Source organism: Lissotriton helveticus, chromosome 2_1 (assembly GCF_964261635.1).
Source record: "Lissotriton helveticus chromosome 2_1, aLisHel1.1, whole genome shotgun sequence".
Taxonomy (NCBI): domain Eukaryota; kingdom Metazoa; phylum Chordata; class Amphibia; order Caudata; family Salamandridae; genus Lissotriton; species Lissotriton helveticus.
In genome coordinates, this window is record NC_136059.1 from 582,712,869 (window position 1) to 582,739,235 (window position 26,367).

General features: G+C 41.1%; 2 protein-coding genes across 5 annotated transcripts in view; one reads left to right on the forward strand and one right to left on the reverse strand.

Annotated features, from left to right (window-relative positions):
• The window catches only part of UTP15 (UTP15 small subunit processome component), a 234,365-nt gene extending 226,146 nt beyond the window's left edge, over positions 1-8,219 (reverse strand). Inside the window, exon 1 of the mRNA XM_078675269.1 lies at positions 8,021-8,219. The gene's annotated coding sequence lies outside the window, so the exon portion shown is untranslated. The remainder of the gene's footprint in view (positions 1-8,020) is intronic.
• A 719-nt stretch (positions 8,220-8,938) lies between these two features.
• The window catches only part of ANKRA2 (ankyrin repeat family A member 2), a 118,504-nt gene continuing 101,075 nt past the window's right edge, over positions 8,939-26,367 (forward strand). The window contains exon 1 of one of the 4 annotated variants that reach the window (XM_078675263.1): positions 8,939-8,958. The gene's annotated coding sequence lies outside the window, so the exon portion shown is untranslated. Of the gene's footprint in view, positions 8,959-9,085; positions 9,351-26,367 lie in introns of those variants that run through there. The other 3 variants (XM_078675264.1, XM_078675266.1, XM_078675267.1) reach the window with 3 other exon arrangements.

A 26,367-nucleotide genomic window follows, 5' to 3' on the forward strand; every position in this document is an offset into this window, starting at 1 on the left:
TGCAAATATTATGGGCACAATAAGATGCTGTGCGAGCTGATTGCCTGGTGTCTGAATAACAATTTCTTTCTTTTCAACAAAGAGATTTGGGAACAGGAAAGAGGTGTAGCTATGGGATCCTGTTTCTCCCCCAGCTATGCGTGCTTGCACGTTGGCTGGTGGGAGATACAGGTCTTTGCAAGCACACCTAACAGACACAAAGTAAAGTATTGGCTGCGCTTCATAGATGATGTTTTTGTGATATGGGATGGTGATCTGGCAAGTGCGCACAAGTTTGTCAATGATCTGAACATCAACTCATGTAATTTACATTTTACGACCAATATCAGTAAATTAACAGTTGAATTTTTGGACGTACGTATTACATTCACTGGCAATAATTTGGAGACAACCCTGTTCAGGAAAAAACTGCTGGCAATAGCATTTTGCATGCCAGCAGTAGCCATCCTCGTCACCTCATTGAGAGTATTCTGTTGGGAGAACTGCCGAGATTAAAACGCATCTGCAGCTCCCCACAAGAATATGATAAATGTGCAAAAGAGATGATGGATAGATTAGGAGATAGAGGTTATTCTAAAGCTACTCTCTCAAAAGCCTTGGGAAAGACTAGTGAGCGAACACGAGAATCCCTATTATTCCCTAAGGCCAAGGTGGTAGTAAATGAAGATGAAGGTCCCCGATTGATAACCACTTTTAGTAAACAAGAAAGAAAAATCAAATCCATCGTCAAAAGGAATTGGCCCTTCATGCTCACCGATTGTGTACTTGGGAGTAGATTACCTGAGTCACCGACGTTCACTTTCAGACGAGCAAGATCTATGAGAAGTCAATTGGTGAGGATGAGCGAGGAAATTATAACTGATGGTACCTGGTTAAAGCCTAGAACAGTGTTTTTTAAGTGCTCATCTTGCAGTGCATGCAAATTCTGAGTGAATACAACCCATTATACTACTCCATTCTCGAATATGAGTGTAGCCATTAAGGGCAGTTATGGATGCCGCACTGAGTTTGCTGTATATGTTCTGACGTGCACCTCTGGATTACGCTATGTGGGTAGCACGAAGCTGCAGGTGCACGTCAGAATTTTGCAGCATCTCAGAGCTATAGTAAATAACGATGCGGCATATCCAGTGGCGAGGCATTTCAGAGCAACACACAACAATAATTTGAAATGCCTCTCGTACTATGTAATCAATTCGGTAGCACCATTACGGAGAGGTGGAGATAGGGAGAAACTTGAAAAAATTGGAAACTCGCATGATTGTTGAGTTAGACAGTAAAAATCCGAATGGGTTGAATAACACCGAAGATTTACACCACTGTTTATGAACATGAGTATTTATGGACAGTTGCATGAATTTACAAATAGGTGTTGGTCAGGGCTGTGAAGAGTTATTGGAAAGATCTCTAGATGTTGTTGGCAATTGTTTGACATACTATGCATTTCATTGTCTCATTATTATCTGTATAATATATTACTCCTGAAACCGCAAGCGATTTTAACAGTAATTGTGTCATAGAATATATATGTGTTGTTTTACTTTTATGGGACAAATTTTGTGTGGCACTCCAAGCACTTTAAATTCTTGAGCACTTTGTTTAGGCCTCCATTTAGCTGGATCAGGATTGGCGTCGATGTAAATATGCATTTATGCAGCAATACAAATTTTCTAATAATGCAAAGCAAACTCGAATTTCAATATTAAGCAGTGCATCATATGATTTCTTGACACATGCTCAATCAGAGGTGGTTATAGCAAGAATTGTTGCGGCAAGATTTTGAATTAACAGCTAAATTGATTGTACATAGTGCAGTAGTTTCAGCTATAAAACACCCACTTAACCCAAAGGGAATAAAAGACAAGCGGTTAAGCACTGTGTATATATATATATGAGATCTGTATATGTATGATTTTAGTAAGTGAAATTATATTTATGGATTTTAAGATATTTTGCACATATTTACCTATGTATATGGATATAGATGTTATTTATATATTTCATGTATAATTTTTGCACTGAATATATAAGAGTAGCTTTGTTATATTGAGGCATTCATATTGATTAGAAGCGTTGTTTACATTTACATTCACATTTATAAAAACAATTGTGAAAATGTAATATGAAATGTACTGGTCAGCAAGAGGCATAGCGCATGTTACATGAGTATGTTTTTCATGTCTATGCAAAGGTGAATCACGTGACTTTGTGCACTAGGGGCGGGCATTTTGTGTAAGTTTAAAAGTAATGACATGCTGCTAATTCTTTGTGTGAGCAAGAGCACGGCTGTGCTCGAAACGCGTCACAGCAGAGCGGGAAAAGTGAAATAAACTACCTTTCTGCCATGTTCCTTGTGGGCCGCCTTCCTCATTTCGCCAGGATTGGAGGTTTTGAGGGATATATATATATATATATATATATATATACATACATACACTGAAATACTCCTTTCTCTTATCGATTCCCCCAAGAAAACCGAACGGACACCACTTATTTAGTGCTTCACTTATTTTATTTGTGCGTTATCCGCCATGGCGCGTTTCGGGCTTCACCTTGATCACATGACGTGCCATGTGGTTTCTCGCATTTTTAAAGTGACATGGTGCTGTAAGTGCCATGAACATAGAAAACATGCTTTCTACATTGGTGCTGTATTGTATCATGTTGAACTGTTGCTAAACGTTAAACAAATTTTTTGCTTTTCACATTTTTTTCACCATTACATCCAATAATGTTTTCTTAAAACTGTCAAAGACAATTATAAAATCCATAGAACCAATTCCAAGTGTGCATTGGGTAAAAGAAATGATTAATATCCGTAAAATACATTTTCATAACTATAAAACACAGTTTAAACAATGTAAATCATATCTCATAAATAGATTGCTGTTAATAAAGATTTATATTAACTGATCATTGTAATCATTATGTTACATTTGATAGAGGACTCTTGTTTTGGCAATTATGGACCCAAAGTGTTGCAGCTAGTCACCTCGTGTGAGGAAACAAGCTTAAACACACTGGGTCCGTAATTGCCATATATTAATTCATAAAAAAACATTTTGTTTATCACTAGTTCTGCCCTGCAGCAATCAATCCTTGGAAGAGAGTGAGTGTTACGAAGATATAGCGGATTTCTGTTTCCGGCACGCCGCGGGCAAACAACCCACAAAGCATGATGACAAGTAAACAGTTCTTCGCAGTGGTGTGTGTATGTGTATGTGTATATATATATATACATACATATATATATATATATATATATATATATATATACACACACACACACAAGGACGCTACTGAAATTGTACAAATAACTAAATACATACTTAAAGAGAAAAATAGCATGGAATTAAACTATGTTAAATGGGTACTTTTTGCCTATCATTGCCCCTCTAAATTATAGCCTCTTGTAGCTTTCCTATACCTGAGCGAACAATTACTACTAGTGGGTATAGCCTGACGGGGATTAGAGCTATGGGATTCATATATATCAATACAGAAAAAGACCAAGCCAATGGGTTTTTGCTGTCCCACGCAAAATTACATTTTGCTGCCCCTCCTTCTGGTAGTGGTTCCATATTTGGTGCTTCGAGAAAAGATCTGGTATGTATTATTGATGTCTGCATATGCAGCTCTTTAGCATTCATTATCTTGTACTAAAACATTCTCTGAACCATGCACACTCACATGCCTGCCCTCAACCTTCCAACATCAAACAATGTTGGAAGCTGTGGCCACAAAATGACCTCAGATATCTACTTTTCTGTGAGGTACACACATGGCCATTTAAAGACAAAGGGCAGGTTGAATATGCAGCGTAGAGTGAAAACCCTGGACCCACATGCAATGCGGACTGAGATGACAATCATGGCCCGGGGAACAATTATGTACATATAGCCACCGGTGCTAAACCGGAATTTTCCAGCTTTCAGATATATGCATAACACAAATATCCATTTTTAGGTCGAGCCTAGTGGCAGCACGCTTGCACTGCTCGCTCTGCGAGGCATACTGCAGTAGAGTATGCACTGGAAGCCCCGCCCACTCTCCGCCCATATTTTTAATTGGCTTGTGTCAATGTCCGTTATAAACGCTGGCTTCAGATTCATTGTGAGACTTGTTAATCCCTCCTTGGTACCGCCTGGTCTCCATTTGTTATGGCAATGGCGGCAACTTGTTTGTATTTGCAGCGCGCCATGCGCGCCTTCACTTAAAAGAACAGATGCCATCTCTCACAGCACTCTTTCAAAGTGAAAGCGCGCATGGCACGCTTCAAATACAAACAAGCTGACTCCAATGCCGGTGTTGAACAGACTGGGAGCAAAAAAAAAAGCACTTGCAATGCAATAGCTCTCGCATTTACACGAGTTTAAGCTATTGGCATTGTAAAAGACAATACATTTTATTTATGTTTTAAAAACTAAAACAAAAATAAAAGGCATTGTCATTTACAATGTCAATAGCTCAAACTCGCGTAAATGAGAGACCAATTGCATTGCAAATGCTTGTTACTTCTGGCTAACAGTGTGCAAGCGTAAATTACTAGAGTATGCTCTTAGTCTAGGAATGCCTACCTCGTCACAGAAGAAACCTAATTAAGCATTAGCTACTTTTTGAATATTCTACTATCAATATAAACCATTCAGATAGTAATCCAAGAATGCCACAATGCCTCCACCTTCTTACATCCAGAATATATAAATCAGAACCAATGTATCCAACATTTACCAAACAGCAAGCTATATTTTACGAATTGTAGTTTTTTAAAAACATTTTATCAACTCAAATCCCATTTAGCAAGTGTAGCTGGTTTAAGAAAATATGACCGTCTCAAAATGCTACTCACAGAATGGGGGGATGGGGGGGATCTCTTGATAACTGTGCTTTAACTTTAAAAGGGTGCTCTAAGATCTTCTATGCAAAAATGAAAAACACACCTGAAATGATTAATGAGAACTCCCTTCCTTCTTGAGTGTAAATTTTTTAAATGGGTGCCCTACTTTAAAACTTCTTTTGGCGTGAAGGAGAAGGATTAGTGGTGTTACAAAAAGAATGAAGCTCTCTGTTGTTTACTTCACCATACTATGTTCCATTGATTTTTCCATCTCTACATATTTGTTGCTTGTATTCTATATTTTTAGCTACGGTGGGCTGTCAAAACCAACCTTTTGTCTACGCGGGACCCCATGGTTCAGACCTTTGCACTGGAGTCTACACCAACTACACTACTCTTAACTGTCTCATTTCTTCATTTAGCCTATCCCATCATGCTTATGTTGACCCCTCTCAAATCTGTTTCCTTTCTAGGATTCTTCTGCATATTATAGGAATCCCAACTCTTTCTTCTATATTCATTCTTGGGTATGATCTCACATGCTTCTTCTCAAAGCCACTAAAACAGAATTGTTTCTTACCTGCCTCATCACCTTTTACATATTTCCGCTCTCATACACCGCTTTCCCCTCCTCCAACCAAAACCTCCGTGGTGGAAACCCGAGAGTGATTTAAAAACCCTTTTTCTACTTATATATCTTCTATGACTCCAAACTGTCAATTTTACAAGATCCATTATTTTCTTACCTTTTAAGCAACTGTGTTTCTAATGTCTACTAACATTTTCTCATGCCTGAACTACTGCTATTCTATGTTATTCTGACTGCCTGCATATTCTCACCTATGTTTTCAACTGCACTTTTTAGATTCTTTCTCCATATTTTCAACAAGTTTATTGCATCCCCTCTGTAATCCCTTCACAGGCTCCCTACAATTCCTTCACATTATTTTTCATTCCATTGTGTAAATGTATCCATATCTTGCGCTTCACTATCTCTTATCCTTTGTCTATACCTAGTGATCTACAGTCTGCCACCTAGTTCTTCCTAGCATCTATGTGCACTCCCCCCACCAACCCTGCTGTGTATTTGGTTCTGCCGCTAATATGCATTTCTTTTACAGTCTTCTAAAACCACACTTTAGTCTTCGTCTCTGCATGAGGTACTAATGCTGCTAAATGCTTTTTATTTTGTTAAACTTTCCATTTGCTATTTCTCATCAGTTCTTTGGTGAAAGAATTGTACATATTGCCAGGGGTAGTAAGCGCTATATAAATGCAATTACAATACAATACAATATTGGGTTTTAAGTGAAGCTGATCCTGCAAGGTCTCAGACCCAAGAGCTATTTAAAAGTTTACGACTTTGTAGCCAAAAACAGAGATGCATTTTTCAACATGACTATAAAAATGCTTTAGGTAAACCGTGCAGTATTGCAGTATATGTTTACATTTCACGTTTTACTTTATCTTGCTTTCCCTAAGAGTAGTTGCTTTTCTTAGATGTAGCGTTTCTGCATTTTTTTTTCATGCGACGACATAAGACTCTTGTATAGTGTATATGTGTTATGTTATGTTATGTTATTCGATATTTGTAAAGCGCACGGGCACCCAGAGGTTTCATGGCGCTAGGGGTAAGAGAAGATGGTAAGCAGTAACCTAACGTGCGCTTGCTTGAATAACCAGGTCTTCAGTGCGCTCCTGAATTCCATCAGATTGGTACAGCTCCGGAGTGACAAGGGAAAAGAGTTCCAAATCTTTGGGGCCAAATAGGCAAATCGGCATCCGCCTAGACAATTCTTTTTAAAGAGGGGCAAGGTGAGGAGGGACAGAGCGGAGATTGCGAGTCGGTTCGTGTTTAATTATGAGATGGTTAATAAACTTGGGGCTTTTACCAAGAAGAGCCTTAAAGGCCAAGCAGCCTACTTTGAAGGTTACCCGTTGGGCTATAGGTAGCCAATGAAGAGTGGCTAGCAGTGGTTTCGCCGAGCTCCTGGCGTTGCTTTTAAATATTAGTCTGGCTGCCTGATTTTGCACAATTTGCAGACGTTTGGAAAAAGCCAGGGGGAGGCCTAAATAAATGGAATTGGAAAAATCTAAACGGGAGAGGACCAAGGCGATTACCACCTGAATGAGGGCAGAGTGCGTGAACAGATGAGCAATTTTCTTAACCTTCCGTAGCTGGAAGAAACTGTGATAGGCGTTGCTTCTAGGTGTCTGAGTGAATTCAGATTGTGGGATTCATGATAGAACACGATTGAGAGCTCTGAAGTGGGAGGCAGAAGGCAGACGGTTTCTTCCAGTGCATGTCAGTGGGTCATAAAAGGTGGTCAGTCAGACAACATGCTCATCCAATCCTTGGGCTGTCTGGAAAGCGCAGTGAGTGATGGTCACAAATGTACTAATTGCAATTACCATTTTATATTGTGTGTGAAGGAGATATACATATTAGTTGTAATATTGGCAATGCAAAAGAAAATGCTATGCTGGCAGGTGAAAATAGAGAGATTGTGTGTTAAAGAGAGAGGGCATGGTGAAGGGGATAACGCAAGGAAAAACAAGCAGGGCAGAGTGAAAAGACAGATGGAAAGGAAGGCGATGAGGTACGAGATGCGTAGATGATGTCAGGAGAAAAGGAGCGTATGTATATCCCCCCTAACCCCCCAGGTAACGTGTACACAGTACATACAAAGTTATGATCGTGGAAATAGAAGTTGCGAGTATGGGTGACAGCGTCAAATTGCTGGACCCCAAAAAAGAGACTCGCAGGAGCTGTGTAGTTACCAATGTCTACTAGGTCACAGGGTCACTGAAGACATTAAATGTATAGTCCCGGGTAAATAAAGTAAGTGGGGTGTTGTCTTTAATACAATAAACATCATTTGCATTGGTTTTGTTTTTTTTAAATAAATCCAAGGACTCATAACGCTGCCTCCAGTCCCTGGTTACACAGAAATATCATGTTGTCCGAAGTAGGAAGCAGTGCCAGATTGACTGCTTGAATGAAATGACAATGCACAGGAAGGATTATGGAAAGAAGTATGGTCAAGCGCGGCGTTGCCACTGTTTCGCTTTAATATTAAACAGACAGTTGTGATTCAATTATCTAAATCCCACAATCTAAGCGTGTGAATGTGGGCAGTTGTGCCACGGTGGTTCGCGACACTTCCTTCAGCTAAGCATTACCTGTCATTCAAGTTCTCGAAGGCATGGGATATCAGGCAAGGCACGGGATCGGCTCTACCGATCCCTGCTGGTCGGCACACCAATGTTAATTGCCGAATAACTTGATCACGTTGCATGAAACTCTCCTCCGGAGGCCGCCATCTTGCACCATGAACGGCGCTGGTTGGAGTCTCTTCCTGACGCCGTCACCGGGCTCGACGCCAGGCTAGGTTAAGGAGCGAGTGCAACCTAGCGGCCATCTTAGGAAGGCTTTCTCTGCCGAGAGGTTAATCACGAGTAACATGCTCACAAAGACGATATCACAGAAGCTGGAATTCGAAAGTTAGTTACTAATTACATAATTCGTACAGAATGAGTACATCTATATGTCCTAATATACGCTCTTTTTACTTTCGTTTTTTAAAGCTATCAAGCAGGCTTTTTTTTTAAAAGGTCGATCGATTTCTTGCTTGATGCAGATTAAGACAGCTCAACTTAGCCCCAAGAAAAATAATAATTTACTTCCAGTTACCTGCATGAAAAAGTGACCAGTTACTGTAGAATCCCACTCGCAATGGGGCACTGGGTGCAGGCCCACGCTACATTATTAGCTGTCGCTCTAGTTTTTTTTTTTTTTTAAAGAGCTGGACATTTCAGCGATACATCATAATAGCAACACAGAAAAGGGACTATGAAAGATGCGGCGCTTCTGTACTCAAATGATCTGTGCCACACTGAAACAAACTACCCGTCAACGAAATTGAGAGATCTACTCAGTTACCTCAAAAAGTGAACTTTAAGCTGTAAAATAAATATCCACACTTGTTATTCTTATCAACCTCTTCATCAGATTGCGGAAAGTACTGCAATATTTCAGACACAGAGAAAGGTCGAGAGAGCAGGCAATACTATAACAAAACAATGCAACAGTAGGCAGCTAAGGCACTACGCCGAAACTGGTATGTGCCCCTAAAATAGATCAATACCGTGTCATTTGTGTCACTTTTTGGGAATTGTAAAGCGCCCATCGGTTAGTGGACCACGGAAGCGATTTGTGCTCACCCGGCAACAGCGGGCTATGTGAGCGGAAATGACGAACGCAAGAGCAGGGTAACAACAGAAGATATTTTTATTCAGCGTCCCGGCTCCTGAATTGTGCGGTGTTTTGAGGCTGTGCAGGTGCGCCAGTGTCAGCAGACAGGATGTGTCTGCCCAGTTTTGTTGCAGCTAAATTGATTGAGATGACATAATCCCACCAGGCAAAATAATAGAGGATCTGGTGAGTGTGCGGTGCGGGCAGGTTGTGTATCTGACCGGCACAGGATGGGAGAAAAGATGTTCCACTCTTGATGTAAGCCACAATTAATATTCACCCCAGTGCATAACAGTGTAACTTACAAAAGCAAATTCGTTTATGTTTTGTGTGTATCTGTGCTGTTCTTGAACTAGGCATGCACTGCCAAATAAATAAATAGCAGCTGTACATCTTTACTTTGAAAGGAAGAGTACCAGCACTTTTCAGCAGGGTGCAATACTTTAATGGTAGAGCGACATCACTTTTTAGTAGCGAGCAGTTATCCTGAGTTAATGTGAACCTGCACTTTTCCATTTCCATATCAAACACCGTTTTTTTCTTCAGGTTTTTGTTTGTTGCAGTTTTATGAAGCGCGAACTCGACCCGAAGGTTTTGGAGCACTTTACATGAGCACCAGTTACATTACACAAGGATACTGGTTGTGGGGGAAGGACCTGTTGCATGTTAGTCTTTGTGTTATTGTAATGCTTGTCTTCGTAATTTAGTGATGATAGCGTTAGACTCTTAATGTTATTTCTTCCATTGTGGAATGTTGTTCTTTGAATGTAGTGGTATTTCCTGGTGTTGGAGAGTTGGAGGAAGGAATCCGTCCAGGACTGTATTGGGTAGGAATATTGTATGCTGATGGTTAGCAGGAATTTACTACCTAGCGTTTACCATTTGGTGTCTATTGTTCACCTGGGAATTGCTTTTTTTTTCCTCCTCATCGTGTGCAGCCCAGACTTATACGCTGATCCCTCCACAATCATTCTTGGCCATTACTGGTGTTCTTCCATTAAAGTGACAAGAATGGAATGAATGTTTCACAAACTACATTGATATAATGCAGTTGGAGTGGTAAGCTCAGGTTGTGAAATATAATATTAGGAGAGCTCAAGCTGTGTACAAAAAATGACAATGAAATAGGTAGTGTGAAAGTTGTAAACTTGGAAAGGGGGGATTTAAAAGAGAGTGAAAAACCATGGGAAGAAAAGTAAAGCACAGAGCATGTTTTTCGAGCAATAGAGTTGTCTGAACCAATCATCACCATCATATTCGGGTTATATCCGTCCTCTTTATGAGAGGTACGTCTGTGTACGAAATTAGAGATTGACTATAATCCACACTACAAGTTCTATTGGTACGGCCTAACCTTGTGCTAGTAATAGCAGTTTATGATAAAGAACGTGTAAATATGTTGTAATGGAAAAAGGTCATTATAAGTACAAAGGCATTTTTATATTTACATTTATACAGCCTTGAGGAAGTCGCGGGATTACACCCCCACAAGCAACGAAACGCGTGTGGGCTGTGGCTGTTTCAACTGATACACAAGAACACAGGAATAAACGAAAAAAGAACCAGACGGATTTGTCTCAAGAATTTTATTGCATATTATCTCTTGCGTTGTATACAATAGGGAAACCATTTCCTTACTTATCGTGTGCTAGGGACCTAAGGATACTATGTACAGAGTTGAGGCTAGAAATTTGTACAGTTTGTGGTTCTCTACACCCTTAGCACCGTCTTTTTTTTTTTTTTTTTTTTTTTTTAAATGTTTTTATTGTTTGCAGGCGTACAAGGGATGAGTGAATTAATTCATAAGCAATTCATTTTGACATACATAAATTTTTTCCATATAAAATAAATACAACTAAATCATGAAATATTGTTTTGAAAATAGATAATCAGCAAAAAGAGAAGAAAAAAAATATATATATATATATAATATCAGTTTCTTTTCAACGTTGATGCGAATAATGTAGTTCAAACTATTTTCTAAACCCCCCCCCTGAATCACAAGAAAAGAGAAAATATAATATATACAAAATAAAGCATCATAAATCTATAAAAGTACCCCAAATTTTTTGGTGCTTTTTCAATGACTGTAAGCCCCTGATCTTAGCTAGAGCTAGCTCCATTGAGTATATCTCGACTACCAGGGCCCACCAATCCCAGACCTTAGGTGTTTCTGGACTAATCCATGCTCTGGCCAAAGTTAGCTTAGCACAGGACATTAATATCGTGGCCAAAGCAGCTTGTGGAAAAGATGCCGAGTAAGTGTCTAACAAAACAGAAGTGGCCGTAAATGTAGGCAGCTGAATATGTTTCAGTTTAAGAACTTTTTCTACATCATGCCAAAAAGTTTTGAGATTCGGGCATGAGAATAAAACATGTGCTAAGTCAGCTGCTTCGGCAGAGCATTTAGGGCATTTTGTATGATCACTATGAATGTTATTATTAGATGGCCATTTTGAGATTCTTTCCGGGGTATAGTACAACATACAGGTTGTTCTAAATTGTTGTAGTCTAAGATTTGAAGATCGCACTAGTTTATTGATATTTGTTAAAGAGCTCTCAATCTGTTTAGATGTTATATTTGACCCCAGCATTCTGCTCCATTTGTCAGCCAGTTTAATACAATCATTTGATTTAAATCCAACAAAGAGCTTGTAAGCTTCGCTTATTGTGGATTTATTTTTGGAGGAGTATAAACATGTCCAGATATCGCTTTCAGTGACCTCCAATAATTGTTTTTTATTAATTAGGTAGTTGTGTATCTGTAAGTGTTTATATCTCATATTTTCAGATAGATTATATAATAGTTTGAGAGTATTGAAATCTAAAAAACCTTGTATTCCATAAAAATCCCCTAAAACCGTGATGCCCGATCTTAGCCAGCAGCGAGTATTAGTGTCAGAAAAAATGTTTGGTAGGCCTGGATTGCCCCAAAGTGGAAGCTTTGGGTGAAAAAAGCTAGTGTTACAAAAAGGAAGTATGTTACCCCAGATCTTTATTAAGTCTCTTATAGTCTTAAATCTAACCCTTTTGTAGTAATTGGGGTCGTTAATTCGGAACAGAAACATATTCGAGTCGGATTTTAGTGTAAACAGATGGAAAAATAAAGTCCTACCTTCATTTAATAAGGATCGGAGACGGATTATAAAAGCAGACCAAAAGTATAGTTTGAAATCGGGGAAATTGAGTCCGCCAAAGTTCGTATTATTTTTCATAAGGGCCAGTGATCTTCTTGCTTTTTTATACCCCCAAATAAAACTGCTAAGTATACCGTCAAGTTTTTTAAAAAATTGATTGTTTAATGCTAGTGGTATAGACCGAAATAAGTATATAAATTTGGGCAAAACTTTCATCTTGATTAAGTTAATTCTGCCAGTTAGGTTCAAAGGTAATCTGTGCCATTTTTTTAGCAGTAGACTGGTTGATTTAATTAATTCGTCATAGTTTAGATTGTTAATTTCTCGTACTTTAGCCGTGATTTTAACCCCGAGATATGTGGCAGAGTGGCAGATCTCAGGCACAACCACTGCAGGTGTGTAATTAGCTATTACTTGTGTTTTTAGTAGATATAATTTATAGCCCGCCACCTTACCATATTTTTCGGCTTCTAATGCTATTCCCTTTAGTGCTTTCACGACATCTTCAGTGTAGATCGCGATGTCATCTGCGTATGCTGTTATTTTTAGTTCTTGTATTCCTGATCTAAAGGGTACGATCTGATTCTGAAGTTGGAGTGCGAACAGAAAAGGTTCCAGTGAAATGGCAAATAGAAGAGGGGATAGGGGGCATCCCTGACGGGTACCTCGTAAGATAGAGAAGTCTGACGATCTCAGTCCCCCATAGCTGATATATGCTGAGGGTTTATCATACAGTGCTTGAATACTCCGTAAAAATTGTCCTTTAAACCCAGTCCTAAGAAGTATGTGCCAGAGAAAGTCCCACCCCACTCGATCAAAAGCTTTTTCAGCATCTAATAGAATTATGCCAAGTGGGGTGGATTCTGTCTCTGCCACATCTAATGCAGTTATTGCCGTATTAGTATGTATAGTAGTGTCCCTACCAGTTATGAAACCATGCTGTTGTGGGTTGATGATTTGAGGCATAATAGGAGCTAATCGTAGAGCTAAAATTTTAGCGAAGATTTTTGCATCTGTGTTTATTAAGGAGATGGGGCGATAAGACCCCCTCTCTTCCTTCGGTTTGCCTTTTTAAAAAAAAAATATTATTTTTGCCCTATTCCATGATCTAGGTGTCTTTCCTTCTAGGCCTACAGATTGCATGACCTTCAACAATAGTTGTTCAAGCTCTTCTAGGCAGAATTTATATATTTCTAGAGGTATGGTGTCCTCACCCGCCGCTTTCCCTACGGGTAACAAAGCTATCGCTAGATGTAATTCAGCCAATGTTATGTCCGCAGACAGTGAGTCTATCTCTGAGCAATTCTGCATGTCGCCCATGTGCTCCTCCACATATGTATATATGTCGTCTAGGTTGGAGTCCACTTCTGGGGTATATAAATTTCTATAGAAATCGGCGAATTGTTCTACAATATCTTGAGGTTTTGTATAAATTTTATTGCTAGCCCCCCGTATGCTTGTAATAGTAGAGTTAGCTCTATCCTCAGCAACTTTGTAGGCCAGGATTTTCCCGATTTTGTCGCCCCCCTCATATTGTGTTATTTTAAATTTATGTAAACAATTTGTGCTTTTCTGGATAAATTTAGCCTTCATTTTATTTTTGATTGAACAAAGTTCAAGGCCGATTTCTATGCTTTTTGCTACATTATTTTGAAGAGCTAATGATAGTTGTTCTTCCAAAGCTATTATTTTAATCAATAGTTGGTCATTATTTTTTTTGTTTTCAAAATTTTGTCTAATTATATAAGCCTGAGTAAAACCCCTAATACTTGCCTTACAGGCATCCCAAACCATATCAGGTGATGTTGAGTTGATATTTATGCCTATAAATTCGGTAAGGTGTGATTTTAGTTGCGTCATAAAAGATATATCTGAGATCAAATGTCTCGGGAAAGAGAATGGTCTGGGTGTAGTTCTAGTATTTATTGTTTTGATTGTCAATAATATTGCATTATGGTCCGATGATATACGAGGGCATATAACCATAGAGCTATTCACCAATAAATTTTCGCTTGCTAATGCCATGTCAAGCCTGGAGCATGTTTTATGAGGGGCAGAATAATATGTATATCCAGGATTGTTAGCGTTTAAGCGTCGCCAAGCGTCTTTGATGTTATGTACACGGCATAAGTCCAGGATAGCTGATCTTGTTTTATGCATCCTTTGATATCGCCCAGAGCTAGTTGTATCAATTCTGTAATCCATGACGCAATTAAAATCCCCCATAATGATAAGTTCTCCCTCCAAGCCCAAAAGTTTAACGTTCAGATGGTCCAAAAAGCTAGGGTCATCTACATTGCAGCCATAGACCACACATAAAACATATTTAATATTCTCGTAGCTTATCTGCGCTATTGCCCATCTGCCATCTTTACCCAAAAAAGTCTGTGTTGTCTCAGCCCGAAATCGAGTATCTTTAAGTATGGCAACCCCTCTTGTAGATTGTCCAAAAGCAGAACAAACTATGATGTTGTATCCCAGATGTTTAAGGAGTTTCTTATCCTTACCCGCAATGTGTGTTTCGGATAATAAAATTATATGGGGGTTATGCATTTTCAATTCCTCTTTAACCAAGCACCTTTTGTTCTTACTATTAAGCCCGGCTACGTTCCAGGCTAAATATTTTATTTCATACATCTAAAAAATGCAGAAGATCAATCCCTTAAATTTTAAGCATGTCTTAATTTTCCCAAGGTAGGTTTCATGACATCCGCATGGCCTCATATATCGCATATTGTTAGTATTATATGTGCACAAAAAAATTCTGGCTTCATGATATGCGACCAACCCCTCATTCCTCTCAGCCTGCAAACAAATTTTCATAGTTTTTCCCCTCCCACCCTCAACCCCCCATATTGCGGAGACTCCCACCCTCCAGCCCCCCACCCCCCTAGTTCTTACCCCGGCCGGGGAAGAACCAACCCTCTGCATCTGCTGCCGCTGAAAGGGGCAGCTTTCGTGGCAAGTCGCCCGGAGAAGTCTCTCCCATCCCCCACTTGCGCTGTAAAAGGTTTGTCAGCGAATATATATTGAAAATGACCTGGGCATTTGATATTTAGCTGCTTAAGAGTTACTAAAGTTGCAATAATAAGAAATATTAAATAAGAATAGCCAGTTTTAACAAATGTTTCATCCCCCCTGCAGCCAAAATATTAAATATTGGCAGTTTCCAATACTTGTTAAGTCACAGAGGAAGAGAAGATAAATGAAATAAGTAAATGGACTAGACTAATTCTTAGTCTTATTCTTGTTCTTATTCTTGCTCGTATCAGCGTTGGCTAAATAAGCCTCTGCTTCTTTGACTTCAAGAAAAAAGTGTGTATGGCCATCTTTGATAACTTTGAGCCTTGCTGGTTCTTGAAGAAATGCCTGGCCTCCGATTGATTTTATAGGATCTATTAGCTTTCGAAACATCCATCGTCTGTCCATTGTTTCTTTGCTGAGGTCAGAACGGGCAAAAATTGAGAATTCACCAATAACTACCGGGGTGTTAGGGCGTGCCCTCTGCCATATGGCCTGACGTAATAAAAAATTTCCAAAGAAAATTAGAAAAGGACGTGGGAATCGATTCTCCCTATTTCTCTGTATCAGTCTTATACTATAGTTGCAAACCCAAAAACTTCAGTGTGATTCCACCTTGTGGCGCCATAATCCTATCTATAATACCACAGCTCTATATTCAATCATCACCTTAGGAAGGGTAGTTCATATGCTTTACCACGCTTCTATCCTCAGAATTTTGTCATTGGTTAAATACATAAAGAAAACAAAGTTAGAAATCCTTTGCCCGTTGCTGGAGTTTGCAGCTCATGGCTCTACCTGATTGTGGAACACCCCTCTGGTTGAGCTGATCTCAGAACCATCAGCATAGCCCAGGCTTCAGCTACGCGCTGGGCATGGGGTCCAGAATCACACTGTGTTAATGCATGTACAATCTTTTAACCATGGGAAATCTCCAGTAAGCCATGTGCACAGATGGGAAAATCTACCCCTATTCTGCAGCTCCAGGTTTATCAGGATGTCTTTTTAAAGAAACAGCAAACCAGTTAGGAAGTATTACCAGAATTAGTATCTTCCCACAGTCTTTCATAGGATGGAGATTCTTTCCAGTGAAGGAAGAATTGACGCCAACCTCTTAAAATGTGAGAGTCACAAACTTCTTGAGCTTTTATATTCTGGTTGTTCTTGTACCATAATCAGTGGGGGCATAGGTGGAAGCCATTAATAAGGCTCCCAACCATACTTCTTCCATTGAGTTGAATGAAAATCAGAATGAGTTATTTAAGCGCGAGGCAATTTCAGTTCGAAGACCACAGGATTGATCTGACAAGTGATAACAAATGGGCAAAAGAGTCATGGTTGAAATATCCCAATGTATGAACAGAAAAAAGTTGGAAGACAGCCAAACATAAACTTCAGGAGATAAAAGACCTCGACCTTGACTTATCAGCTTGTTCCTTCATCTAGATCTTGAACAGCGTACACTTTTGGAAACAAGTTGTTTCTGTATTGATTAAGATAATCATTAGTTGCTGGAACCATAGGGTCAATGCGAGGAGGAGGAGCAACTCATGGATGAAAGCCTTGCATACAATAAAAAAAATGAAACCTTGCTGTGAGTTATAAAGCTGTAGGAAAATTTCTGCATTGGGTAAATAGGTTGCGAGTTAGCTTGGCTTGAATTTTAGTAACAGCAGAGATACTGTTGCAACTTTGGAGTGCTCTGTTTGACCATTTGACTGAGGATGCTAACCATAGAGAACAAAATGTTTGATTCCTAAGGCCTTACCTAGATTACAAAAAATGTGAAAAATATTAAGAGACTTACTCAGAAATAACAGTTTGAGTTAGCTTAAAAAGACCAAAAATATCCATCAAAAACATTGAGCCATTTCATCTGCTGTGGTCAACTTGGCCCAAGGTGAAAAAGGAGCCATTTTTGAAAAGGGACCCATAGTAACCATTATGGCTCGACACCATTCAGAAGATAGAAGATCCATTATTAAGTCTAGGTAGATCATATGCAAGCGTTTAAGGGTGGCTATAAATATCTAAAAGGTTTAGTACTTACAAACCTGTGTTGGGTGCACATAGTGTAATCATGAGTATATTCTTGTGCATCAGAATAAACATTTGGGCGCTAAAAAGATTGTAATACTAAAACCAAGGTGTTTTAACTACTTTATGGCCAGACATGACAGAATCATGGCCTGTGCTCATTACATCCAATTGCTCATTAGTTGGCTTGTTGATTGAAACACAAATTATTTTGTTGAACTAAAGGAGTCATGAGATGAAGATCTTCTAATTGCTTTAGATCCCACTGTTCATGAGCCACTTTAATTCATCTGAACAATTTCCAATTGCTCATTCAGAAGGAACTGCAAGTTAGCCATAAGTGAGAGATGTCTCAAAATAGCAATGGGATAAAGCAACAGCAAAAAAAAATCTTGGTGCAAGAACATGAGTGATTGCGAATTCAAACTAGGGAAAGAAAAATGGCCATCTAGATTGTTGACCATTACTGCACTGAAGATTGTGGAAGCACTTCATGTTCCGAAGATCAGTTTCAATTTCAAATTGTTCTTTGGTGCCCATCAAAAGATGTCTTTATTAAGTATAAGCTATCTTCCAATTGGAATCTGACAAAACATGGGATAAGTAAAAGACCGGATGTTGCAATCCATCCTTGTCTTTTAACAAAAGTGAGGCAGCAGCTCTTTCAGAGGTGTCTCTTTCTACGATGAAGTTCTTAGAAGTGCCAGGATGGAATAAGATTGGGGCTTGAGTAGCAAATTCGGAATTGTGAGATCCAGGGTAACACCAATATGAGAGCAAAACCATACCCCAGTATTCATAACACCGCATAATTTCCGATCTCCCAAAATGTATCTCCGATGATTCTTCCACAGGTTGATCCTGCATGAAAAGGCACCCACCACAACATAAATTTAGCAGAGTAATGAAAATAAATAATTGGGACCACTCAATAACTGGGTTAAATTATTATTTACCAAGTGGTATAGAATAAACACCATGAAGGCTTTTATATAGTTACAGAGAGTAATCCTAATCAGAAATTAATCTAAATCCCAAATGAGCAGCAGCAAAATCAGTAAGGAATAGGGAAGCATCCCTAGTAGTAAAGGAAAAGTCACCTAAAAATCTCTGACCCCAGAATCATATGGTTCTTATATACAATTCTTGCTAAACAAATTATAGAAACCGCAAACTCATCATGGTATGATCTAAAGTATTCACTCTCATGGCAGCCGGGACTACGAGGAACTGAGACAAGTTTGCAGCGGAGGGACTACCAAGACTAAATCGGTTGGTTTCTTGGACGAGCAACCCTCCCCCCAGCCTCGTTTTCCTGCGAAAATATCCCCATACATTGTATTTTTTTTACGTGTCAGTGAGTACGCCGACACAAAAAAAACACACACCGTAGCACTTGTGGAGGTGTTAAAAAGTTTTCACTTGGGGAGGAGCCAAGCTCGCGAGCGTAATGGTCGCCTTTTAGCTCGGCTCCCGCAGCCCTCCGGCCTGATCATGTATCCTGTATAATATCCTGTCCGGAGACGACACATTATCGGAGAATCGGAAACGGAACACCTCGCTTGTACTCACCATTTGGCCCGGAGATTTCGACGTGCAGCGGCTCCGAAGTTGTGCCCTCCGCAAGACCGGGGCCTCCGTGGAACCTAGACCGGGACCTAGCCTGTGGGGTCGGACGACTGTCGGCCCCGGTCGAGAGAGTGAACCAATGATGAGAGCCGTTGTGCGAAACTCCCGGCGATCCTGATCCGGGCCTGCCCTGGTGACCGCGCGGCTGATGTGGGTGAGATGCACCGGGGACTGATTCTGTGAAGGGGTCCTCCCCCCGCCGCTGCTTTGACCGGCGGACCTGGACCTCTGCGCCCGGACTCTGCTTGTTGGGGGCGCCGGTGCTGGTGTAGGCGGAGACCAGCATTGGGCGGACATTCTTTCGGCACCACGGCTGCCATTGCTGGGAACCCCCCGGAGCTCTGTGAAGTCCTACATTTTTTAACTGTTTTTTGGGGGTCGCGGAGAGCGGCGACTGGGCTGACTTCGCGAAATGGCGGCCGACCCTCTGAAACATGAATCGCCTTGTGGCGGCGGGCTTGGGTTGCCTAATTGCGCGGGGGTCCGGTCTGGTGAGCGTGAGCTTACGGTCAGAGATATCCTGGAAGCTCTGAGATCCCTGCGCGCATCCCTGGCCCCCGATGTCCCTGTGAGTCCGCCACGATCTGCCGCCATTTTGAGCAGCCGTTTCTTCTTGCCACCCTCTTGTTTCAGTGACTCCATTGCCTCGCTCCCCTCGATAGCTGCAAGTGTTGCTGCCGCTGATCGAAGATCATTTTGTGTGCCGGTGACTTTGGAGCTCCCTGTTTTTCGAGGTTCTGACCCCGGGGACTTGGACATTGTGCCGCGGCCCTGTTCGGCTCGGATGCCTAGAAATATTGGTGGACTGCCGCCTGCACCTGCTCCGATGGCTTCGCCTTTGTTTACTACAGAGACCCCCTCGCCTTCCCAAGCGGCGAAACTGAACTCCTGTTCTTCATCACCCGTGCTGCGATTGCTGATTCATTTACACTCTCTGCTCGGACTTTTGCTCACTTGCGGACCGATTTACCCCCCATGTCTACATGGTGGTCAACATTTTTTTCGATTGTGTGCTGGTCTTGTATTGAATATCTCATTTTACACTGTCATGTGGTGGGTGGGATTTGTGGTTCGGAAGGGATGGGGGTGATATGCACGACTCCTGGTTGATTATTTGTATATGACTTAGTGGCTCAGTTGTTTGTAACCATAGAGTGGTGGGTGGTCCCCTCCTCTGTAAGTATTATGGCGCTTGATGGGGTGTCGTCCTGGTCTGTTTTTGCTGCGATTGTCTGGTTGGGCGGAGGGCGGCGGCCGACCATATTGATTTCTGTTCTTATGCTCCTCCCTCCTGTTTTCTTTATTTCTGTTTCTGTTTTTTTTTTGTCTCGTTCTTCTCTTTTTCTTCTTGCTATATTTCGGGTTCTGGTTTAGGGCGACAGGCACGCTGTCTGAAGGGTAGGCCATAGCCTTCTACAGGGGTGCAGGGTGGGATGGGTGGGTTGGGTTCTATTTGTTGTTTGTTTTATGGTTCTATGGCCCTTTTGTATCTCTTTATAGTAACGCCGCGTCTGTCCCTGCCTCCCGTGGTGTGTTCGGGGTGGGGTGTGTGGCGTCGTTAACCCTCCTTTTATGGTTCGGTTGCATTTCTTCTCGATTGCTGTACCCTCACTGGTGCTGATACTCCTGTTTTCTCCTGTACTCCCGCCACGGGACGCCTGTGTCGGCGTGTCTTCTTTCTTTCGTTTTTGTATTTCATTTCTTTTTCTCATTGTTCCGTCTTGTCCTCCTCCCCTCCCCCTCTTTCCCCCCTCTTCCCCCTCTTTTCCTCGCCCCCGTCCCCCTCCCTCCATTTTCCTAGAGGTCACTATGACGGGTTAGTTTTGATGTAATGTTTCTCCGATCCCTCTGTTCTGGCTTAGCTGTGGTTTGGGTGGTGGGCATGTAACGATGATAATGTTCAAGTGTCGATTATGTCTAAATTATCCCGATCTTCTTGTGTGAATTGTGTTGCCTCTCCTGTATTGCGGCCCCATACCCCCTTATTGTCGCTGAGGCTGGTTCTGGGACTTCGGACGTCTCTATATTGAAAGTGAGCCTGTCATACGCCTTATCCCCATATTATAAAATTAACCTTTTTTGCTCCTGTGTCTTGGCCCTCTGGTTCCTAGGTATATTCTCCCTTTTTACGATTGTATTGCCTCTGCTTCTTGCTGCTTGACTCTGTAATGTTTGCCTTGGAACTTTTGATTGCTTTACGTATTGAGGCCGGCCGATTTGGTTGTAGGCCTAGACTTGTATATCCTTTTGACGCTAATAAAGGTTTTTAAAAAAAAAAAAAAAAAAGTTTTCACTTGGCACAAATGGCATTTAAAGATTGTTTATGTACAGGAAGGTCCCCTCCTGAACATAAACAATATTTTCCCTGCACCCAGACATCCTTGCACTATGGCGCAATGGTGTCTGCATTGGCGCTACACTGCTAAGAGTAGCGCCATTGCAGGGGAAACGCAAGGCTGCACCATATTGTTGTAAATATGGTGCAGCCTTCAGTTTCTGAAGTGGCGGAGAGAGGCTTTAACCCATGACTGCTAACGCCTCACTCTGCAATTTCCTTGAACATATGCCCCTCAGTTCTTTGATCTGCATGGTACACCTTCTTTGTAGCAGGCACATTAACCCTCTGTGCTGTGAGGGTGGCAGGAGTGCTCATGTGAGTGCACAGTGAGGTATGCAACAGTGTGAGAGTAGGGTAAGTGGAGTGACTGCAGGGTGACTGAGGTGACCATATGAATTTGGGTGTGCATGTTAGTGCAGAGTAGGACTAATAATGCATGGTTAGTGATGGGCTTGTTTAAGTGAGATTGCAGATTGAGCAGTGAGGGGGACAGGTGAGTGAAGTGTCGCATGAGTGCAGGGTGTGTAGTGTGCTTGTGTGGCTACAGGTTGAGGTACAGGGAAAACCGCGGAAGTGCATTGTGAGAGCAGAGTGATCACTGAGTGCAGGGTGAATGGTGTGAGTGCATGGGGGTCAGTATGAGGGAATTGTGATTGCTGTGAGTGCAGGGTGAACATGAAAGTGAAAGGCGAGAATGAGGAGCAAGTTGTCTGAATGCAGGGTGCATTCCCAGACACTTGCAGTAACTCAGCATGCTATTGACGCCAGCGCAGGGTTTCAAATATGTTCAACTATTGCTATTGCAATTATGGCATTAACCAGGGATCGAGGGTGGAGGAAATAAATACTGGGCTGATCTTGCAACAAATTTCCAGTTTTATGATTAGGGTTGCCAGCTCATTATTTTGATGTCCCAGGTGGTACAAAAATAAGCAGTCACCTAAAGCTCTATTTTCAGCACTTATCTGTGCATACTCTGAACAGCAAATATAAATAGAGAGCACTTTAAATTGTGTTTTAGGGCTGCCTGAATGATATGACTGATAATAAAAGGGAATAAAGACAGAAAAGTCACATCATAAATGAATACATACTTCTTTATAACCCATATTTAGTGTCAAGAGAAGCAATTTGCAGGCTAAAACTGACTGGGATTTGTCTTTTGGCAATTTAAAGCCCTTTTAGCCCTGTGATCATTGTGCTCCTGCCAGTGTAATTTAAAAAGCAACATTGTCGCCTTTCTGGGAAGAGCTGTCCCACCCTGGACGGGGTTAAATTCCTAGAGCTGAAATGCTTCAGCTGCAGTGGGAGGAAGGAAGCCTTCTCTGCTAAAACTGAAAGCAAGTAACAGACATTCATTTCATCTGCAGTGTGAGGCAAGGAGTCTCCTCTGCTCCGAAATAGTTGCTTTCAGTTCTATAAAAGGGGGCTCCTTGCCTCCCACTGCAGCTAAAGCATTTCAGCTGTAGGAATTAACCAGGTTAGCCCCCCCCCCCACAAACCCAGTGTGTGGCAGCCTGGATGAGACCGCTTCCCGTGCACACAGCCAGAGTATTTCACAGGTCTTTAAAATACCTTTTTCTTGTTAATGAGGCTTTAATGGTTTTCACCCCTTCTTCGGGCCCCTGCAGCTCCACTCTGCCATTTGTTTCTTCAATCAGTAGAGGACAAAGGTGAGATTTACGGAGGAGTGCGCGCCCCCCCTGAGACGGTGTCGCGCCCCCCCAAGGGGGCGCACCCCACAGATTGAAGAACTCTGACTTAAGGTAATATTTCCTGATTAGTTGCACTACACATATTGTTGTTTAACCATATCCTGAGCTGTCATTATTAAATTTAAGAGGCAAGGATTCTCAGAGATATTTTTAATTTTAAAAATTCACTTCACTGCGAATGATCCTTCCAGTTCTGTCCACACAATCTCCCTCCTTCATCTACTGACGTTTCTCTTGACGTCCACATGCACCATCTCTCTCCTCTTGCTCCAACATTAATTCATGTTCCCTTTGCCAGTCCTCTTCTATAGACTCGTCTTAATTTTTACTTTTGTCCCGTTCACTCCTTGTATTGTATCTTGCTATGCGATTCATGTGCTATACCCGATTGTCACTGAGTCTAGAAGCATTTTTTAGACATTCGATTACTTTGAGCGGTTCAGAATAAACCCCTCCTTTAGGTACCTTCTAAGCTTCCATGACTTTCACCCATTCACCTGCCTCCAGCTTCTCGTCCTTAGCTCCTTTCTTAACATCAAAATACTTCTTGTACACACTCTGCACCTTCAAGATATTTTCCGTCGCTGTCTCAGGCGACCATTGCACCTTTCTTGCCCTATTCATCCATCCAAGATTATCTTTAGTATATGCCTCTCTTCCTCGCATCAACATCAAAGGAATTAAACCTGTGAGCAAAGGAGTTTACCTATACGCCCACAACATTTTCTTGACTTTCACATTCCATTTTATTCCCATTACAGGTAGTCCTCTGAATTGTACCCTTGATCACATGGTTAAAGCACTCCACTGCACCATTTCCTGCTGGGTGATAAACTGATTTTACTATATCTTTTACCCCATTCCTATGCAATAACTTCAACAACTGCAGACTTAAACTGGAGACCATTGTCACTCAACAGTTTTTTGGTAAACCCTCTCTCATGAACACTACATCTAAAAATGTCACCACAGTGTCTGCATCCACCTTCTGTACCGCCTCTAGTTCAGGGGTGTGGAATTTAATAAAATATCTACTTGTCCATGGTAGAGGTTGTTTCATAAATCTACTTGTCCTGTAACAAAATCCTCTTGCCCCTTTTGTGCCGTGCAGCGACAAATTATGGCAACAATCTCATTATATAAGAGCTCTTATACAGCCTCTCTGCTTATGCCAGGGCTCATACTGTAGTAGTGTTTGAATACTTGCAATCCCCTTATATTGCCACGTTTCTGCAGATCTACATACTGGGGCTGAAGGTAGTGGTAAGCAATAGTTCCAGGGTTAAAATGCCCATTCGAGTCTGTGGAAACCTACTAAATTGCACTTTTTAATGTTTTTCAACAACTCTTCTCTAATTTTTTCCCGTACTGAGAAAGGTTGGAAATTTACTCCTGACAGTGGCAGACGTGAACCTCTTCCAGAGTTGGGAAAAATGGTTGGAGGGAAAGTGAACTTGCAAACACTCAGATTTTTGCATGACCAAATCTACACATGCATATTTGCTCATGCTAAATATAGTTCACAAATATTTGGGAATTCACAAAAGACATATAGGTGCACTTAATGCAACTTTTGAGACTTTATTTAATAATTGAGCCCCTATTTTGGTCTGGCGTTGACCGTGACCTTTTGTGTTTGTTAAAATTCTGTCTCTCTCTGCATCGGATGGCTTCACTGTGAATGACCGCATTCTGCTTTCACAAGCAGCAAATCAGCACACAAAGTAGTTTTGTTCAGTGCCAGTAACTACTGTGGCAGTGTGTTCTTTTTGAGACACAAAAATATTTTATACTTTTGCCAATGTTTGTTATAATGATGAGGGCCCGGCAGCTCTCACTAAATAGGTGTTACAAAAACCATGCCAAAACAAGTCACACATTGACCAGAACTAAAAAGCTGACCACCAATTTCAGACCTACTGGCTTTGCTAATGTTTGTTTATTTTTGTTTCCCATAATCTTATTGAAACTGGTTACACTGATTTTTCATTATGAATATTTTTGGGAACTACTAGCATGCATCAACACATGTTACTAAATGATGCTGCAAAGAAATAGTACCTGATATTTCACAGTAGCTTAGCAAAATGTTTTTTTCCTATTTATATTTTATATGAACATTTTATTTTTAAAGCAAAGAATCATCAATCTTGCTTGCAAGCTTCTGCAAATATTTTCATCAAACCAGGCAGCATTCTGGGAGCATTATACATAGCCTCATTTTACTAAACTTTGAAAGCGTGTGTGCACATTATTATACTGGAACCACTGTCAGTAATGCAGTCGTAGCTTAAAACATTGACTTAGAGCACTCACCCTAATAATAAAGGCTTTTAATTATTGAACCATAAATACAAGTTTGAACATCATTAACATATAGGCAAAAATATGACCTTAACTGCAGACAGTGCCATTCCCTGATCCATAATGTGGTACTGCAAACTGGAAGCCAAAGGTTTTGTGCGGCAGGGGGTTGGGCCTACTTGTCCCAAGGACAAAATACACATGAAAACTTGTTGCACTTGACCAAAATAATATGTCCTGGGCATCGGGCTATAAATAATCAACTAAGACACTGATGTACTTACTGTCCCCAACTCAATGCGCACAGGACCAATAAAATCCACTACCAACATCTCCCTAACCATTTAGGGGAAACTCCATTGGACTAAACACTGCTCTCAACGTCTTCAAAGTCTTATCTGAACTCGTAAACCCTCCCCAGGAGTGTGGAATTTAATCAAATATCTACTTGTCCATGGGACAGGTTGCTTCATAAATCTAATTGTCCTGTAACAAAATCTGCTTGTGCCTTCAAACTTGTTATATAAGAAGTCTGATATAGCATCTCTGTTTATGCCAGGACTCATACCTTAGCAGGGTTTGAATACTAGCCATTCCCTTATGTTGCCACGTTTCAGCAGATCTAAATACTGGAGCTGAAGGTAGTGGTAAGCAATAGTTCCAGGGTTGTAATGCCCTTTTGAGTCTGTGCAAACCAACTAACTTGCATATTTTAAGGGGTTTCACCAACTCTTTTCTAAACTTTTCCCATACTGAGAAAGGTTGGAACTTTACTCCTGACAATGGCAGATGTGAAACTTCTTCAGGGTTGGGCGAAAAGTGAGCTTTCTAACACTCAGATTTTTTCATGAGCAAATCAAAACATGCATATTTGTTCATGCTAAAATCCAATTCACAAATATTTTCACACAGGAGGTCAGTCTGCTGACCCTTAGTCACTGGTCCTAGGATGAGAGGAGCAATTCCAGTCTTCCTTCTCAGCAAGCAAGGCAGGCCTCAAGTAGCAGGCCATCCTTCTTCTGTAGTGTCCACAGTTCAAGGCGTGTGGACGGAAGAGTTTGGTCTGCGGGTCCACGATTTATACTCGGTGCCCA